Source organism: Narcine bancroftii, chromosome 2 (assembly GCF_036971445.1).
Source record: "Narcine bancroftii isolate sNarBan1 chromosome 2, sNarBan1.hap1, whole genome shotgun sequence".
Taxonomy (NCBI): Eukaryota; Metazoa; Chordata; class Chondrichthyes; order Torpediniformes; family Narcinidae; genus Narcine; species Narcine bancroftii.
The window spans coordinates 344882536-344900913 of record NC_091470.1 but is presented as its reverse complement, the minus strand read 5'-3'; positions in this window follow the sequence as shown (position 1 = coordinate 344900913).

Sequence of the window (18378 nt, the reverse complement as noted above, 5' to 3'; positions counted from 1 at the left end):
TATATTGGGGGGGGGCTCCCTTTTAGTGAGGTGACCTAATTCAGCTGCACCAAGGTAAATCCGGCACTGGCAAAAGCTCTGTGGTGTCCCCTTACCTTGGTGCCCTAAGCATGTGATTATTTTGCTTAAAGGTTAATCTAGGCCTGATGACAATATGTAAATAGACCATGGCCTGGGAGGTGAGGGTCCTTGATGATAGAAACTGCTTTCTTGAAGCACCGCCTCTTAATGATGTTCTTAATGAAGTAACGACTAAAGGTCATGATGTTGCTGGCCAAGTTTACTACTCTCTGTAGTCTGTAGTCTTTTCTTGTCCTGTGCATTGGCAGCTCCATACTAGACACTGTGAAACCAGTCAGAATATTCTCCATGAAATAATGGTAGAGATTTGCAAGAGTCTTTGGTGACATATCATATCTTCCCAATCTCTTAGCGAAATATAGCCACTGGCGAGTCTTCTTCATGATTGCATCAACATGAAGGCCCAAGGATACATCTTCAGAGATGTTGACACCCAGGAATTTGAAGTTCCTTACCCACTCCACTGCCAGCTTCTCAATGTGTTCTCCTGACTTCCCCTTCCTGAAGCCCACAACAAATTCCTTAGTTTTGATGACATTAAGTGCAAGGCTGTTGAGACACCAACTCAACTCTGATCTATCTCACTCCTTTATGCTTATCGGCAAATTTGTAGATGGCATTTCTGCCTAGCCACACAGTCATTTACTCATCATGTTAATAGATGTAATAGATTTACCTGTATCAACCTGCATATTGATGGGCAATTTGCCTTTGTTCACTTTTAGTTGAGACCAAGTTGTTTTCTCTCTGAGGGTGTTACATAACAACTGCAGAATTGACAGAATTGATGTTTATCTCTGCATTGGGTTAACCACTCACAAATTCCTTGTGTTCTGATGCATTAGCTTTGATGAATGATAAATCTTCATTAAATAGTTACATTTTCGGCACCAATTTCATTGTTTTCATTTGGCAAGGCATTCTGCTTCATGGGGTTCATTGCCACCACAATTACAAGAACATAATAGAAGCTAGAATCAGCCATTTGGCCCATCCAGCCTGCTCTGCCATTCAATAAGATCAAAGTCCTTTGTTTCTTCTTCGACCACAAACCCAACCAGTCCGCATCCACAACTACTCTCCTCTGGCTGGCAGAACTTGTCCTCACCCTCAGTAACTTCTCCTTTTTCCCAAAATCAAAGGGGTAGCCATGGGTACCCGCATGGGTCTCAGCTATGCATGACTGTATGTTGGTTCCATAGAGCAATAAATGGTACAAACACCCAGACAAGGCTCCTCAACTCTTCCTCCATTTCTTTTCTTTGGTGTTGCCTCATGAACTCATGATGAGCTTTTTGACTTTATCCACATTGTTGCCAACTTCCACCCCAAACTCAAAATCACTTGGTCCATCTCTAGAAACACTCTGCCCTTTCTCAATTTCTCTGTCTCCATCTTGGGACACAAACTCTCGGTAGATGTTTTCTACAAATCCACCAACTCTCACAGTTACCTTAACTAACCTCTTGGCATCCTGTCAAGATCCCTCATAAGGATTCCATTTGATTCTTATAATCCTCCAATTGTGTTAAATCATGGCTACCCCTATTCTACCATCAATTCAGCCCTCACCCACACATCCTCCATTACCTGCACATCTGCCCTGAACTTTTCAACCACAACACACAACAAGGACAGGATTCCCCTTGTCCTCACCTACCTCCCGACCAGCCTCCACATCCAACATATGCTCATCTGCCATTTCCACAACTTACTACATGATTCCACCACCAGACGCATCTTCTATCCACCTTCCTTAAGGACTGGTCCCTCTGTGATTATAGTATCCACCTCCCTTCCCACCAATTGCCCCCTTGCCACCTACCATTGTGTCAGCAGGAAATGCTACCCTTTAATTAAAAAAAAAATTAGACATATAGCCCATTTTCAGGACATTTTGGCCCACATGCTGCCCAATTTATATCCAATTAATCTACACCCCCTGTACTTGGGAGGAAAATGGAGCTCCCAGGGAAAACCCACACAGACACGGGGAGAGCAAACAAACTTCTTACAGACAATGCGGGATATGAACCTAGGTCCCAATCGCTGGTGCTGTAAAGTTATTGAGTGAACAGGGAAGCCAACTTGTATCCATACCTTCTCCCTCATCACCAAATGATGCCCCAAACAGCCCTTCCAAGTGAAGCAACCCTTCAATAGTGAATCTGCAGGGGTCATCTACTCCCGTTGTGGTGTCTCCTACATTGGAGAAACTGGATACAGGTGAAGGTCGCTTCGCTTAGCATCTTGGCTCTGTCTGCTGCCATAGTGGGGATCTCCCAGTGGCCATCCATTTTATTTCTCTGGCCCATTCCCATGCCAACATGTCTGTCCATAGTGTCATGCATTCCCTGGCAGAAATCATACACAAATTGGAGAAACAACACCTCATATTTTGTTTGGACATCCTCTAATCAGATGGCATGAACATCGACATCTACGATTTCTGTTAGCCCCTGTCTTTTCATCCATCTTTCTCCTTTCCTCCAGCTCTGTTTCCACAGATCCATCCCCTCCCCTGATCAATTCTCACCTTTCCTCTCTTGTCTTCCTATCCATCTCCAATCATCATCTTCTGTTTATTGGACTGTGCCCCTTTCCCTGCCATTTCTTCCTTTTCCCCAGCCTTTTTATTCAGGTACCTGCCTGATTTTTACTTGAAGAAGTGCTCAAGCCCAAAACGTTGGTGATATATCTTTACATCCTGTGGACTCTGCGAGACCTGGTGAGATCCTCCAGCATTTCCCTGTTTTTACTACAATCACAGCTCCAGCAGACTTTCCTGTTTCACCTCAGATAGTTTGATTTCTTTTTAAGGGTTGTATTTTTGCTGAAGTTACACTGAAATGAACACTTCAGTGATTTGTGTTTTAGCTCAAAATGAAGGAAAAATTGAGGCAATTTGTCTCAGATGAATGTAATTGCTTCTTTTCTTTCTTGCCTTGTCCGACAGAACACAATAATCCTGAATATAACATTGTATAGTGAGGTAAAAATATATATCCAAGTTCCTTTGTAGTCATTACTGTATCCTGTCATTCTTACTTCCCAAGTCCAAGAACTTTTGTTTCCCCTTAATTTATCCACTTTCAAACCTGCACAATTTTTTTTTTAGTTGGATCAAAGATAGTTAAGAATTTCACGTCAAATATCATAAAATTATCAAAAAGATAGCCATCTTAATAGCATGCAAATGAAGCACTGAACATATTGGGGATTATTGCCCATTTAAACATATGCTTTGATATTGCCCCACACGATTAGTATATTGGGGTGAGAATATGTCACACTTTATCAGAAATCAACAATATGACTTCAATGCTACTCATACAAAATATACAAAACAGCGGTACTTGCAGCCTTCATCCTCATTGCTAGTGGATCTGTGATTAATTATTCCAGCTCATGACCTCATACAATGTTAAAGTGGCCATTTTTTTTATTGTTATTAGACATGCTCAAAACTCAAAGTAATCTTGAAAAGGAATGTTCTTGAAAAGATGTGTTAAAATAGCATCATATTATCTTTGGCTTGGCTTCGCGGACGAAGATTTATGGAGGGGGTAAAAAGTCCACGTCAGCTGCAGGCTCGTTTGTGGCTGACCAGTCCGATGCGGGACAGGCAGACACGATTGCAGCGGTTGCAAGGGAAAATTGGTTGGTTGGGGTTGGGTGTTGGGTTTTTCCTCCTTTGCCTTTTGTCAGTGAGGTGGGCTCTGCGGTCTTCTTCAAAGGAGGCTGCTGCCCGCCAAACTGTGAGGCGCCAAGATGCACGGTTTGAGGCGTTATCAGCCCACTGGCGGTGGTCAATGTGGCAGGCACCAAGAGATTTCTTTAGGCAGTCCTTGTACCTTTTCTTTGGTGCACCTCTGTCACGGTGGCCAGTGGAGAGCTCGCCATATAATACGATCTTGGGAAGGCGATGGTCCTCCATTCTGGAGACGTGACCCATCCAGCGCAGCTGGATCTTCAGCAGCGTGGACTCGATGCTGTCGACCTCTGCCATCTCGAGTACCTCGACGTTAGGGGTGTGAGCGCTCCAATGGATGTTGAGGATGGAGCGGAGACAACGCTGGTGGAAGCGTTCTAGGAGCCGTAGGTGGTGCCGGTAGAGGACCCATGATTCGGAGCCGAACAGAAGTGTGGGTATGACAACGGCTCTGTATACGCTTATCTTTGTGAGGTTTTTCAGTTGGTTGTTTTTCCAGACTCTTTTGTGTAGTCTTCCAAAGGCGCTATTTGCCTTGGCGAGTCTGTTGTCTATCTCATTGTCGATCCTTGCATCTGATGAAATGGTGCAGCCGAGATAGGTAAACTGGTTGACCGTTTTGAGTTTTGTGTGCCCGATGGAGATGTGGGGGGGCTGGTAGTCATGGTGGGGAGCTGGCTGATGGAGGACCTCAGTTTTCTTCAGGCTGACTTCCAGGCCAAACATTTTGGCAGTTTCCGCAAAGCAGGACGTCAAGCGCTGAAGAGCTGGCTCTGAATGGGCAACTAAAGCGGCATCATCTGCAAAGAGTAGTTCACGGACAAGTTTCTCTTGTGTCTTGGTGTGAGCTTGCAGGCGCCTCAGATTGAAGAGACTGCCATCCGTGCGGTATCGGATGTAAACAGCGTCTTCATTGTTGGGGTCTTTCATGGCTTGGTTCAGCATCATGCTGAAGAAGATTGAAAAGAGGGTTGGTGCGAGAACACAGCCTTGCTTCACGCCATTGTTAATGGAGAAGGGTTCAGAGAGCTCATTGCTGTATCTGACCCGACCTTGTTGGTTTTCGTGCAGTTGGATAATGATGTTGAGGAACTTTGGGGGACATCCGATGCGCTCTAGTATTTGCCAAAGCCCTTTCCTGCTCACGGTGTCGAAGGCTTTGGTGAGGTCAACAAAGGTGATGTAGAGTCCTTTGTTTTGTTCTCTGCACTTTTCTTGGAGCTGTCTGAGGGCAAAGACCATGTCAGTGGTTCCTCTGTTTGCGCGAAAGCCGCACTGTGATTCTGGGAGAATATTCTCGGCGACACTAGGTATTATTCTATTTAGTAGAATCCTAGCGAAGATTTTGCCTGCAATGGAGAGCAACGTGATTCCCCTGTAGTTTGAGCAGTCTGATTTCTCGCCTTTGTTTTTGTACAGGGTGATGATGGTGGCATCACGAAGATCCTGAGGCAGTTTACCTTGGTCCCAACAAAGCTTGAAAAACTCATGCAGTTTGGCATGCAGAGTTTTGCCGCCAGCCTTCCAGACTTCTGGGGGGATTCCATCCATACCTGCTGCTTTGCCACTTTTCAGTTGTTCGATTGCCTTATATGTCTCATTCAGGGTGGGAACCTCATCCAGCTCTAGCCTTAGGGGCTGTTGAGGGAGCTGGAGCAGGGCGGAATCTTGGACTGAGCGGTTGGTACTGAAAAGAGATTGGAAGTATTCTGACCATCGGTTGAGGATGGAGATCTTGTCGCTGAGGAGGACTTTGCCGTCTGAGCTGCGCAGCGGGCTTTGGACTTGGGGTGAGGGGCCGTACACAGCCTTTAGAGCCTCGTAGAAACCCCTGAAGTCGCCAATGTCCGCGCTGAGCTGTGTTCGTTTGGCGAGGCTAGTCCACCACTCATTTTGGATCTCCCGGAGTTTGCGCTGAAGATGGCTGCATGCGCGACGGAAGGCTTGTTTTTTCTCTGGACAGGACGGCTTTGTAAGGTGAGCCTGGTGGGCAGCTCGCTTCTTTGCCAGCAGCTCCTGGATTTCCTGGATTGCCCGGTCCGGACAGGGAGTGGGAGGCGGCGGCCCCAGTCCAGGCACAGGGAGAGCAGCAGCGGCCCCGGCCCCGGTCCGGGCGAAGGGTAGACGCCGGCGGCCCCGATACGGGCAGGAGCAAGGGGGAGACGGCGGCCCCGGCCTCGGTCGAGTGAGGTAGGCGGAGGCCCCGGTCCGGGCAGGGAGTGGGAGGCGGTGGCCCCAGTCCAGGCACAGGGTGAACTGCGGCAGCCTCGGCCCCGGTCCGGGCAGTATGGACCGACCTAGGAGGGGAGGCAGACCCCTCCAGCCCGGGTAAGAAACCTGCATAGGAGAAGGCCACTCCGATATAAAACCTACGACCCAAGGACCTCGCTGCCACGTCCCAGCTTGCTTGGCCACGGCACACGAACCATGGGTGTAAAGGGTGGGGCCAGTACTGCGCGCACTGCACTCCACCTAAAAGCTCCTTTGCGCAGGCCCGAGGACAGGTCCACGTCCTCCCCCTCAACGTCCTCCCCCTCCACGTCCTCCCCCTCAAAAGATGCTCACAAACTCAAGCTAGCATGCTGGAACATCAGAACCATGCTAGACAAGACTGACAGCCACCGACCTGAGCGTCGGTCTGCCCTCATGGCACATGAACTCCTCAGACTTGACATTGACATAGCCGCTCTCAGTGAAGTCCGCCTGGCAGATGTAGGCAGCCTCCAAGAACGCGCTGCGGGCTACACACTCTACTGGTCTGGCAAGCCTTCGGATGAACGACGCCTATCTGGTGTAGGCTTCATGGTCAAGAGCTTCATTGCCTCCAAACTCGAAAACCTTCCGACAGGCCTCTCGGACCGAATCATGTCCATGCGACTCCCACTTCAAAACAAGCGTCACATCACCCTCATCAGTGTCTATGCTCCAACCCTCCAGGCGGAACCAGCAGAAAAGAACAAGTTCTACACCGACCTGCGCAACCTCATCCAACGTACCCCTACAGCCGACAGGGTTGTCATCCTGGGCGACTTCAACGCTCGTGTCGGCAAAGACTCAGAAACCTGGCCAGGAATCCTGGGCAAGCATGGCGTCGGCAAGTGCAACAACAATGGGCGCCTCCTGTTGGAGCTCTGCGCAGAACAGCGGCTTGTCATTACAAGCACCCTTTTTCAGCAGAGGGACAGCCTTAAGACCACCTGGATGCATCCCCGATCCAAACACTGGCACCTCCTGGACTACATCCTGGTGCGAGAAAGTGACAAACAAGATGTACTCCACACCAGGGTCATGCCTAGCGCGGAATGCCACACTGACCACCGGCTGGTTCGCTGCAAGCTCAACCTTCACTTCAAGCCAAAGCCCAGGAACAATAAAGCCCCCAGAAAGAGGTTCAATGTTGGAAAACTGCAGTCAGACGAAGCGAGAGGAAACTTCCAGGCAAACCTCAAAGCAAAGCTCGACGTTGCAACCCGCCTCACGGACCCGTCCCCTGAAACCCTCTGGGATCAGTTGAAGACTACCATACTGCAATCCACTGAAGAGGTACTGGGCTTCTCCTCCAGGAAAAACAAGGACTGGTTTGACGAAAACAGCATCATATTATAACAGCTGTAGAATTATACAGGACAGAAACAGGCCCTCCTGCAATCATATCTTTGCCATCCTTTTTGCTGACCTACCCTTGCCCCATTGGTCCACATACTTCTATGCTTTGCTGTTCAACTGTCTGTTTAAATGTCCTTTAAATGCAGTAACTGTATCTAACTCCTGCACCTTCTCCAGAAGAAAGTTCCATATAATCAACCTTTTTCTGTGTAAAAAAATACTCAAACCCCTTCTAAAATGCTTAAACCTATGTCAATCTTATTATGGGTGTAATGCACGTCGAAAGAACCAAAGACTTGTTGATCCAAACCAAGGCTTTTATTAACTAAAAGACTGGAGTATATCACAAGTAGGTCGACCAGTCCAGAATGACCTGGTCTGGCTAGGAGCAATCCTTTAAGACCTGCCAGTAGGTGTGGCTACACTCTCAGCCAATCACCGTCATCCTACACTACCATCTGTACATATGTACATATACACATTGGTGATAGAATCTGTACTATCACAATGGGGAAAAGGATTTTGACCATCTACCCTTTCTATGTCCCATATAATTTTAAATAGCTCTATCTGGTCACTCTTCAATGTTCTTCAAGGAACACAATCTCTGCCTATCTAATCTCTCCCCATCACTGAAGTTCTCCAACTCAGACAACATCCTGGTGAATCTTCTATGTCTCCAGCAAAACCACACCCTCCTTATTGTGTGGTGACCAAAATTGCATGCAATGTTCCAAATTAAGTTTTGTAAAGTTGCAATGTTATGTCCTAGATGATAACAATGTCAGATGGATTCTTCATCACCCTATATTCTACTCTCAGGGAACCATAGGCTGGAACACCAAGATCCCTCTGATCACCAACTTTTCTTGGTGCCCAAATGCAAAATGGATAATCAAAGTTAGAAATCAACTCACAAGATTGAGACATGACCTATGGCAACTTCAATTAATTATTGAAGAACTTTGAAGCTAATGGTCCATAATAAGGTCTAAGTGAACACTTTGAGCAAAGAGTATGAAGATTAAACTCAGCCTTGGATGTAGAAAATCCATAGTGTTATATTGCCATTCAGGAGGATCCTTCAACATATTGAAAGAAGGAAAACAGATTTATTACCCTTCATAACACTCTGAAGTCTTAATTATATTTAATATGTTACTGCTATTGTGAGATAGGAAACATTACACACAATCTACTCACAGCAAATTCCCACAAACTGCATTAAAATATAAATCAGCTGACATGGTTCCTTTACAATATCAGCAGTGAGATTAATATTGTCCTGGACACCAGGGAGAATTGCTGTGTTCATCTCCAAAATAATGATCTTGAATCAAGTTCAAATATGCTCACCTGTGAAAGCAAGTATTTCAATATCTTCTCTTAATATCAAAATTAGAGCAACATTCAGATATACAGGTTAGTGTTGGTTTTTATGCCCAATTCTCTGGAGTGGGACTTATATCAAAGAAGGGAGAGCCATCATTGAGCCAAGGATAGTGTGTATATTCTATGTGTATGATTTGAAAATAACTGAAGGATAAGAAATTATATTAGTAAAGGATAATTCAAATTCCAAATTCAAATGGAAAATTAATGGATATGAAAATGAAATACTGCATGATTAACTATATCTGGAATTGCTTTCTAAACTGTAAGCCACCTTGGGACCAATAATGTTCGCAAACTTAGTTTAAATCGAAATAACTCCTAACACCGTAAGGCACAGATTTCATCCTGAAAAGCAGGGCTCTTGGTGCCTATCAACTAAGAATCAAAATGAAAACATGTTTTCACAATAACGTTTTATTTCAATTATATTCACTTCATTAATTGATGCGACAGTGGAACCTGTGATGAAGCCATTTGCAGGACAACATGCATGGCGGCATTCAACACTACACGAGGATTATTTATATGTCCCCTGCAAATTCTGCCACAAGAGTTAATCATTTGTCTTTTCCATTCCTTTTAGTGACAGTCTAACAGCGTGTGTGAGCTGATGACATTCCTGCCAGTCCATTTTCCAAAGCTAATTACCATTTATACTTTGGGCTTCCTTTTATGTACTCTTTTCAATATCCTTCTTTCATTGAGAATTTCATTGCAATCAGAGTCATTATTATATCTATATCAATTCAAATGCAATATTCCTTCTACAAAGCTCTCTTTTTTTTGGTCTTCCATGCCGGATGGATTTAGTGAAATGAAGGAACACTCTCTGTAACATTACTGATTTCAATGTACAGTAGCATAGCTGTTTGTGCAGCCCTCCCATGAAGTGACAAGGACCTGTATGGTTGACTAGTGAGGAAGGTTAGATCACATAGATTCCAGGCATGAATGTACCATTGTGTATAAAGTTGGCTTAATAGAAGGAGCCAGAAGGTGTGGTGGTTTGTCAGATTCCAAGCATATGATTTTTAATATTAATTTAATTTACACATTCAGCTTGGTAAGAGAACCTTTTGGCCCACGAGCCCGTGCTATGCAATTACATCCAATTGACCTACCACACTGGTACATTTTGAACAGCGGGAGCACACATGGAGAACATACAAATTCCTTGCAGATAGCACCAGATTCCCACCCTGTGTGATCAGCTGTGTGCTGCAAGGATCGTTATTGCTTTCTACTATAGTTGTTAGCTGAATAAAACGGTGGTTTTTTCACACGTACCACCTTAAGTAATCCCTTACTAACCACAAAGGGATTGCATAAGGGATTACTTAAAGTGGTGTGTGATTTGAAAACAAAAGGCTGAGATCAACTGGGTTTGTCAATTTAGAATAAGATTAAAATTGGTGGTCCTTGTGGACAGCAAGGAAGGATAGACAACAGGATCTAGATCTACTAGAAAATTTGGGCCAAGGATTCTCAGGGGAAATTTAACTTGGACAAATGAGAAGTGTTGTATTGTGGTAAATTAAAGCAGGTCAGAACTTACACTAAAAATAGTAGGGTCCTGAAGCATATTGTGCAATGAATGGAGTTCCTTGAAAGTGATCACACAGGAATATGGGGTGGTGAAGGAGGCATTTAGCATACTTGCCTTCTTGGGTCAGGGCATTGAGCACCAGAGTTGAGATACCATATAACAATTTAACAGTCCTGACTAATAAAATATTGATTTGCCTTTTACTTCCTATTGATACTGCACAACCTGCTAATTTTCTCCAAAACCTCAGCGTTATGTACAATTGTGTAAAATATCGGTCATACTGCACTTGGTCCATTTTGTGCATCTCTGGTCCCTGGACTCAGGAAAGATGTTACCAACCTGTCGAGGGTCATAAAAGATGTACAAGGATGTTAACGGGTTGAGATGGATTGAGTTATAAAGCAAGGCTTGTTAGGCCAAGATTGTAGGAAGCTGAGGTATACAGGTATATCGAATCATGAGTGGTGTAGCTAAGGTGAATGCCCAGGTTAGCAAAGTACAAAATGAAAGGACACACATTCAAGGTAAGAAGGAAAAGATTTCAGGGGGCTCTGTGAGGCAAATTTATCAGTGAGTATATCTAATGATCTACTACAGGAAGTGGTGGAGTCAGGTGGAATTTAACTTGGAACTGTGGAACATTAAGTTAAACCAGGAATTAGAATGTTTAAAAGACATTTAAACAGATCCATAGATAGGAAATATTTTGAGGTAAGGGCCTCATGCAGGCAAATGAGTCTTGCTCATGGAGGCAACATTGGGCCAAAGGGTCTCTTTCTGTACCCTATAACTCTATGAATCAATCACCCCAATGGTTAGGATTGGATTTAGGTCTTTATTCTTTGGAGCGTAGAAGGTTGAGAGGGGATTTGATAGAAGTATTTAAGATTATGAAAGGGATAGACAGAGTGGATGTGGATAGACTATTTCCGATAAGAGGAGGAAAGATTAAAACAAGAGGACATGAGTTAAGAATTAAGGGGCAGAGGTTTAGAGGTAACATGAGGGGGAACTTCTTTACTCAGAGAGTGGTAGCCGTGTGGAATGAGCTTCCGGGAGAAATAGTGGTGGCGGAGTCAATTGTATTATTTAAGAAAAGGTTGGACAGGTATATGGATGAGAAGAAGATGGAGGGTTATGGGCATTGTGCAGGGAGGTGGGACTAGAGAGGGGTGTTTGGTTCGGTGCGGACTAGAAGGGCCTAATGGCCTGTTTCCGTGCTGTAATTGTTATATTATATGTTATGTTATTTCGTGCTCATTCCCTGGAGCTGAACTTAAATCAAAAAGGAGACTCATCAATATTTATTACTCCATGGGTGCTTGTCGACATCAGGAATAAGTCAACTACTAACAATTCTAAAATACATAGAACAATACAGCCCAGAACAAGACTATCAGTCCATGATGTTGTGCTGACCTATATAAACCCACTCAACAATCAAAAAACTTCCCTACCTCATAGGCATAACCCTCTATTTTTTTCTTATATGTGCATATTTAAGAGTCTTTTAAATGTCTCTTTTGTACTAGCTTCCATGACCAACTGTGGCAATGTACTCAGGCACCTACCACAATTTGTGCAAAAATATTATCTCTAATGTCTCCTCTCACATGCTATTGTGCTGGGAAACAGGTATTTGTTCGCATGTCTATCTATACCTCTCATAGTCTAATATTCCTTATTAATCTCCTCCCATCCTTCGTTATTCCAAAGAGAAAAGCCCTAGCTCGGACTACCTTGCTTCATAATAGATGTTCTCCAATCCAGGAAACATCCTGCACCCTCTCTAAAGCTTCTGCATCCTTCTGGTGACCAGAACTGACCAAATGTGATGCAACCAGGTTTGTAAATTTTTTAATTAAATGTAGACATATAACAAGGTAGCAGACCCTTTCGGCCCTCGAGCCCATGCCGCACAATTACACCCAATTAACCTACACCTCCTGATATCCTTTAACGGTGGAGGAAATTGGAGCATGTGGATGAAACCCACACAGATACAGGGAGAATGAACAAACTCCTTACAGAAAGTTTTAATGAGGAAAACTATTTGAGCTGATAAACAAACATTTGCTAACCACTACACTAACCAGGCAATGATGTGAGTAAATTCTCGCAGTTTCTGAAGATTGAAAGAATATTTTATGGAAGTGTAAAAATAAATTAAAGGGATGAAGGTTTCCTACTGATGTACAGTACAATCTTTGAAACAGTAAGTCCAGGAATGGCTTGTGCATCTTCACAAATATTTAGTCCCATTTAAACATTGTTATCAAATGTAGAATATGCAAGAATATCATTCTACTTCTTAAAGTTATAATTATAAAGTTATCTTTAAATTCTGCTCTTCCACAACAAAATAAATTACATTAATCACTGTGAATTTGTTGCTGATAGGTCTTGCAGTTTCTTTCTCAAACCAACGTCTTTGAATTTTAAAGGAGGAAATACAGTAAAGCCTCTGTTATCGAGAATTCGCAACCGGTAGCCTGAAGGAACCTGAAAAAAAAATCAAGGCAAATAAATAGATTAAAAATACAGAAGTTTAAAATTGGCACCCCTCACTATTAGTTTGCCGATCCAAGCAACCAGAAAATTCACTTGTCTCAATCCTCATAGGTGCTGGGTAATAACTACAGGAGTTTATAGCAAAAAATTCAGATAAATCAAGATTATTACTTTACTTATTAAAGTTGGCAGAGAAGATAATCAACAGAAAATGTATTTAAACATCATTCAAAAGCAAGTAAAATGTAAGGTCTAATGCTGAAATGTTAACCTTGTTTCTATCCCCTCTTGCGGGATTCATTCACTGCTTCCAGATTTTTCTGCATTCTCTGGTGTTCGTGCTAGTTCAATTCTGACCAATGGGTTTTCTTTTGGAGAACAGAATGAATTCTTATTATTATTGGCTCTTAGATTGGTCAAACCAATCCCTTGGAAGAATAGGCAAGTGTTCATATTTTCTCTGTTGCACCATTAATTTCCCCGTTATCATTTTGACAGATGATCTTCATAAAGTTAAAATGATTGGGTCTTCCCTCGCCCAAGGAAAAAAAAAAGACTTTTCACTTTTTCTCTTCAATTGAGTCAGCAAAACTGATAATTGGATTCTGTGGATAATTGAGATATAAAAATTGATGCTAAATAGACAATTATGCACTCAACCTAAAGTAACAGCACATGTCTACATGATACCTGCTGACATTTTCAACACTTTGGGAATTCCTATGAGACTGGTCACAGCCAATCAGATTCCAGCACTATGATTAAATCGCAAACTTCCTTCCTTTAAAAGGCTACCTCTCAACACAGAGTGCACACAACCCTCCTAACTTTTGAGGCCCTGAGAGATAGCAAAAAGGATGTAGTCATCTCGCAGTAATGAGTCCTTGCACATCCTCTTCTGAGAGCTTTCAAACAAATGCATGTGAACGGATGTTGCCACATTCTGCCTTAATGTCCATGATACCCTGTTGAAATGCTCTGGAAGAACCCCAGCACCCTGAGAAACATTGGTGGATACCTTTAAAATATCCGCTGGTCACCAGTCAATCCATTTCTATGACGGGAGCTTGACAAGTGGCAACTCTTTGTTTTCATTACGGTAGCAAAGTTAAAGAATTTCATGTATGTTACATTCTAAACGTAGTATTATGTGACAATAATGGAACCTTTATCTTTACTTTTGCCATTTTGAACAATGAACTCATAGGTGGAATATCAAGGATATCAATGGGTTTGCAAAATTGAATCTGGATTTAATGCAATTGGCTGGGATGAATTTTACCCGGCCATTTACCCATTTGGAAATTGTACCCTGTTAATGTTCATTTTACAAAAGAATCAGTCATTCTATCCTCTTTCTCTCTCTTTTATTTATTTTAGTTTAAAACATTTTATTGATTTAAAGTAATAATGTTTGTACGGTACAATTATGGAATGCGCTATAGAAAAAAAGAAGATAAAGAAAAGCCCTGCGAGAATAATCATACATATGAATTCCCAAAGCAGAGCCATAATAATAAAGAATGGACATAATAAATTTAAAATTTTCAATCCCTGACCCTAATCAAGGTTGAAAGTTACTGTTAATGAAACAAAGTAGGTCATTGTGAAATGGGACCACAGAGTCCCAAAAATTCTATATTAACTCTGAACGGTTTATAACATCTGGAATTTAATGTTGGAATCATAAATTGCGTATCTATTTTTTTTTCAAATTCAAACAGGACATTGCATCCCTTTGATGTTGTACATGAATAGGTGGGGTATCATGTTTCCACTTAATCAAAATAGCACATCTGGCCAGCAATGAAATGTGACATTTATGTGACATTTAAATGGAGTTAGTAAAACATTGTCTTCTCCAAGAATTCCAAACAGAGCAACTAAGGGATTTGGTTCTAATTTTAAATTGAGAATCACCAATAATGTTTGAAAAACTTCTCTCCAATATTTTTCTAAACTGCCCAGAGCATATGGATTAAAGAGCCATCGCCTATTTTGCATTTGTCACAACAAGGATTTGTATCGGAGTAAAAATAAGATAATACAACAAGGATTTGTATCATATGATCCTGTTTGAATTATTGCAAACAGTGGTGAGCACGCAGAGATGCAGCGTTAATCAGTTTGAAAATAGAGTCCCAAACCTCAAAGGACAGTGATAGGTTCAAATCCTGCTCCCAAGCATTCTTAATTTGGACTAAAGGGGTGTGATAGTACAGACCTATTACCAATGTATATAGTTACAGTATCTAGAGTATGTAATGACTCTGCTTACAACGATTGGCTGAGAGCTTAGCCACGCCTACTGTCTGGGCCTTTAAGGGTTGTGTCCCTAGCCAGGTCGGATCATTCCGGACTGGTCAGCCACCTGTGAAGAGCTTCTGTCTTTTGCTAATAAAAGCCTTGGTTTGGATCAACAAGTCTTTGGTTCTTTCGACGAGCACTACAATTTTATTAACAGAAAGAATTTTTTTAAAAAGGGATGGAGCGTCTGACTTGGCCAGAAAAACTTGACATTGACCCACAGTCAGCTACAGCCTTCAAAGCCATTAAATTCTGGCTGTTGAACTTTGAAAACTTCCTAAGGCTTATTGAGGTGGAGGAGAATAACCAGCATCTAACAGCATTGCTGTCTATGGTGTCCTTGAGAGTCTATGAGAACATCCAGGATGAGACCACTTACACCGCAGCCATAAAGGTACTGAAAGAACTGTACGATCAACCAATGAACAGAGTTCATGCCCGGCTCATGCTTGCGTCGAGGAAGCAACAGCCTGGCGAGTCCAGCAGGGCATATTTACAAGTAGTAAAGGCGTTGGGTAAGGACTGTAACTGTGTGGACAAAACTGCTGCCGAGGTCACAAACGATCTCGTCCGGGATGCCTATGTGGCCGGGCTCCGATCGAACGAAGTGAGGCTGTGCTTGCTCGAACAAGCAATCACAATGGAGGATGCAGCCTTAAAGTCAAACGAGTTCTTTAGGGACTGGACCCCACATTCTGATGTGAGTAGAGTGCCCTTCTACCCTACCAACCTCCGAGATACTGACGGCCTGTCGGCTGCTGCTACTCTGCCCCCTGCGAACCCAAAATGTTAGTTCTGTGGGAGGGACAAGCACAGCAGGTCCCAGTGCCCAGCAAGAAAAGCCAGGTGCTAGAAGTGCCTTAAAAACGGCCACTTTGCTTCAGTCTGTAGGTCTAAAATGGCCGCCGGCAAACAGTGCCTCGTGTGAAGCCCACTATCCCATTCAAACTCTTCTTCCCCAGAGCTCTCGTCCAATGAGAGCGAGGGCTCCCCTGCACGGCAACGCCTGACGTCACGGAGATGCCGAACCCGGAAGGGGCAGCCCACCCTCGCAAACCATGGTGTTGGCCTGCCTCTCACCCCCGTGTGGAACACTCGACCCGGCCTCGGTCCCGACTGTAGAGCCCGTTATTGCCACAGCCATGACCACCCCCGGGGCCGATGCAACCGCTGCTGCTGCCGCTGCCACCGCCATAGCCACGCCCGGAGACGACGCTACCACTACCGCTGCCCGCTCCCCTGCTGCCGCTGCCAACGCCGCTGAAGGTGCAGCCACCGCGACCGACTGGGAACCCGCCGCTGCGAACCAGGTACTCGTCCGAGCGTCCATCTCAGATGACCGCTGGGGCCCAACCTCCGCAACCGATGACCTACCCAATGCCAACCGCGAGCAACAACCACCACTTCTTACCATTCATCCACCGACACCGCCACAACAGCACCTCCAGGACTACCTCCAACCTGCTCCTTCAGCGCTGACTGCGTCTATGACGTCATCCCGTTGCGTGACATCAACACGCGGAACTCCCCTGTCAACAGGATCAGTGGCTGCTTGTATAACACTAAATCAGCAATGCACTCATCTCCTCAGGGAAAGCAATGGATCTGATTAAAGTGCATGGACACTACACCAATTGCTTATTTGACTCTGGGTCAACTGACAGTTTTATCCGGCCAGATCTGGCCCTCCGTTGCGGACTTGACATTATCCCCACTACCCAGAGGATCTCATTAGCGATGAGGTCGCTCTCGATCGGGATAAAGGGGTATTGCATCACCATGCTGGAAGTACAGGGCGTAACGGTCACCCACTTCAAATTATTAATCCTACCCCAATTGTGCGCCCCAGTGTTGCTGGGATTAGACTTTCAGTGTCAGTTTCGAATGGTGTCCCTATACATTGGGGGACCCCACGCCCCCCTCTCAGTCTGCCATTGCCCCACCCCTGAAGCACCCAAGCAACCCGCCCCGTGCCCACGGGCCACTCCTGCAGCCTTTCCACACTCCGGATTGCCCTGCCAGCACTCTTCGCAAACCTCACCCCTGGCTGGAAGCCTGTGGCCACCAAGAGTCTGCAATATAGTTACGAAAACAGGCAATTCATTAGGAGTGAGGTGCGTAGATTGCTGGATGACGGCATCATCGAACCCAGTTCAAGTCCCTGGAGAGCCCAAGTGGTGGTTGTCAAGAACGGGGAAAAGCTACGGATGGTGGTCGACTATAGCCAGACCATTAACCACTTCACGTTCCTGGATGCGTACCCCCTGCCACGCATCACGGATGTAGTGAACCAGATCGCCCAATACCGCATATTCTCCACCATTGACCTACGTTCGGCCTACCACCAGCTTCCGATCCGCTGTGAGGACCGACCATTCACGGCTTTTGAAGCGAATGGGCGGCTGTATCAATTTCTCAGGGTACCATTCGGGGTCACGAATGGTGTCACGGTCTTCCATCGGGAAATGGACCAGATGGTCGACCAGAACGGGCTAACCGCTACCTTCCTGTATCTGGACAATGTCACCATCTGCGGCCATGACACGCAGGACCACGATGCCAACCTAGACAAATTTCTTCAAACTGCCGGTTGGCGGAACCTGACCTATAATTTTGACAAGTGTGTCTTCTGGACCACTCGACTCGCGATTCTAGGTTGCGTGGTGGAGAACGGGGTAATGATGCCAGATCCTGACTGCATGCGTCCTCTAATGGACTTACCCCCCCCCCCCCCAATACCCAGAAAGTGCTCAAACGCTGCCTGGGCTTTTTCTCATATTACGCCCAATGGGTTCCACACTACGCCGACAAGGTGTGTCCTCTTATCAAGACCACCTCCTTTCCCCTCTCGACCGAAGCCAGAGCGGCTTTCAATCGAATCAAATCCGACATCGATGAGTCTGTCCTGTTTCAAGTCGAGAGCAATGCATCCAACTTCGCCCTGGCAGCCACCTTGAACCAGGCCAGTCGACCTATAGCCTTCTTCTCCAGAACCCTCCAGGGTCCAGAGAGTAGACACTCCTCAATCGAGAAGGAGGCCTAGACCATAGTTGAAGCGGTGCGTCGTTGGAGACATTACCTCGCTGGGAGGCGCTTTACACTGTTGACTGATCAACGCACGGTCTCCTTCATGTTCAGCAACACTCAGCGTGGTAAGATAAAAAACGACAAAAGCGCCAGATGGAAAATCGAACTCTCCTCCTTTAACTATGACATC